The following is a 2,500-nucleotide window of genomic DNA, read 5'->3' on the forward strand; positions in this document are numbered from 1 at the left end:
TGGTAAAAGTATGGTTTTCTGCTTCCACTGTGCTATGACAGATATAAGGTAGTTATGAAGAAGGATTTACGTGTGTAACACAGATATTTCATATGCATCCATCCAGTTTGCTCAGTTGCATGGATGGCTAGAATGCTGAAAGTAGCACAGGATATTCGTGTTTGTAAGTTATTGGTCATAAAGAGCCCCATAAACCACAAATTATTATTGGCAAAATGTGAAAAGATGTATCTTGCAAGTGCAGCTGTGAAGTTTGCATATATAAACAGTATTTTCTTCAAGTATAGTTTCTGCCTTTAAAGAACAGGAATGTTTCTCATATTTTCTTGGTGGTCAGGTATCCCAAATAAGATGCAACTGGTGTTTTAGCATCTATTTTGTGACCAGGTCTTCACTATGCTGTATCCAAAAACAGTGATTTGCTGTGAGTTATTTCCATGTATTGTTGCATTGATGCTAGTTAAATGCAAAGAACTGTAAATCACAGCAGTAAAAAACCCCAAACAAGCTAAACAGACAAAAAACCACCAAAACCCCAAGTCTTGATTGGTCCATGTTGGAAAAGGAAAAATGAATGTTTTTTATAAGTGACAGTTTTATTAAACATTTATTGAAACATAAAAATAGAGTAGGTACAGGTTAAAAGAGTTATGAAAGTAATACTAAAATCCCCAAATTCTTGGTGTTTGTAAATTTCATAGGAAATCAGTATTTGGCCTTTTTGTTGTAGTTCGTAATTTTTATTCCACTCTTGATCCTCTTTTTGATCCTTTCCCCTTAAATGTATTGTGGGGAGGGCATTTTAAGGGTTGTCACAACCTATGAAACTTTAAATCTTACCCTACTTTTACATCCAGACTGAAATGTCTGTCAGCCTTTCCACAAGCCTCTAGTAAAAAAAGAAGTTGGACTTTTTTAGACACAGAAACCACAAAATTGCCACAATTTACAATTAATTACAAATCAGCTTATTAACTTTTTACATTTTAAGTGCCTGCCCGTAATCCTTTTATCCTAAAAGGCAGCCTTTCAGTATCCTCCGAAGTGATAAAGTTAACCAGCCTGAGCCCAGAGAGAAATTTCTTCCTGCTTTAGAAACCCTAGGTGAGCTAGGGCAGGACCAGATGGGAAGGACACCCCTGCCCATGGCAGAGACCATTGCTGCAGATGCTCCCAGCCCTCCTGCATTCACTCAGCTTGTGGGGCAGCTCTTACTCGGCTCACACAGGACCCAAAGTTTGATGATCTCAAGTTAATTTCCTCTCACTAGAAGACGTGATATCTGATTACCTAAACAGATGGTTTTATTATTGAGTTTGGTTTTTTTTCAGTGCAGAATTAGTTTATTTTTTTTAACAGCAGGAGGAAGACTTTCAGGTAAATGATGTACTTTTTATATCATGCCACCTAAATGAATACATTATTTCATTTTGATTTGTGATTACATTTGTAGGTAGCTGTTATTTACAACACTAAAGTGGGTTTTTTGCAGTGTTGCTGGAACATACCTCATGAACTCAGCAGTAATTACTTACCTTCATTAAACAATTACAACCAGTATTACCATCACTCCTGTTGCCCATCACTCTAATGCAATAAATTAGAGCCTGGCTTCTTTGCTTGCTTCCTAAAAACCTAGGGTTTTTCTATACAAATATGGCATAAAGTCCAGTTTTAGGACTTGCAGTCAACTCTTTTTCACTTTTTCCATCGCTGAGTTTGCCAATGGACATTGATATCTAAGGTAAAGAATCAAGACTCAAAGCAGTAGTCTAAAAATGAGCTAGTTTCATAATTAAAAAAAAAAATCCCCTCCACCCACTTTGTTTACTACTTCCTCCAGAAATTAATATTTCTGTAAATAACTACTAATCTATTTTTAATAGCTTTGAATAGTTCATGGTGCCATAGCTACTGAGAAGAATTAAAGAACTTCCTGTGCTTTCTTCATAATTTTTTGTTGAATCTCCTTCAGTAGTCTGAGTTTATACATTCTCAAAATAAAACATTATCTAATAAATAGATTTGCCAAACAGTAAAAAACAGTCTTTGCATTTTTCTATTGTATCTTATTAACATGAATGAACAGATGCCTTCTAGTACTTTTCAGGACCAGAAATGTGAGCTCTTTCATTAAAAAAAAAAAAAAAAAAGGCACAATATTTTGATTCAAACAGCATCAGCATTTTGAATGTTTTGCATTCCAGCAGATCTAGATACCATGACCATGTGTTACCTAGTTTTGGTTGTTGAGATGAAATAGAGAGGACTGATTTTGAGATACCTCTGGAGCAAGCCATGTCAGGCTGAAGAACTTGGCTTTGAAATCACAAGAGCTCTGGGCTACATAGTCTTTTCTGCATTTAATCTAGTATTTTTCAAAAGTGATACGTCAAACTTACAAGGTCTGGCAGTGAAAGAACGTGTTTATATTTCTGATGAGCTCTTCATCTTTCAAAACCTGGTTTCCTATCTTAGCTGCATCTTCAGTGCCAAGATA

At 35.6% G+C, this 2,500-nt stretch overlaps 1 protein-coding gene across 2 annotated transcripts in view; it reads left to right on the forward strand.

Moving 5' to 3' along the window:
• Positions 1 to 2,500, forward strand: part of FOXP2 (forkhead box P2) — a 403,242-nt gene that overhangs the window by 346,027 nt on the left and 54,715 nt on the right. The gene's annotated exons all lie outside the window — the stretch shown is intronic.

The sequence above is a fragment of the Pyrgilauda ruficollis genome, unplaced genomic scaffold (genome assembly GCF_017590135.1).
Source record: "Pyrgilauda ruficollis isolate IOZ18807 unplaced genomic scaffold, ASM1759013v1 scaffold27, whole genome shotgun sequence".
Lineage (NCBI taxonomy): Eukaryota > Metazoa > Chordata > Aves > Passeriformes > Passeridae > Pyrgilauda > Pyrgilauda ruficollis.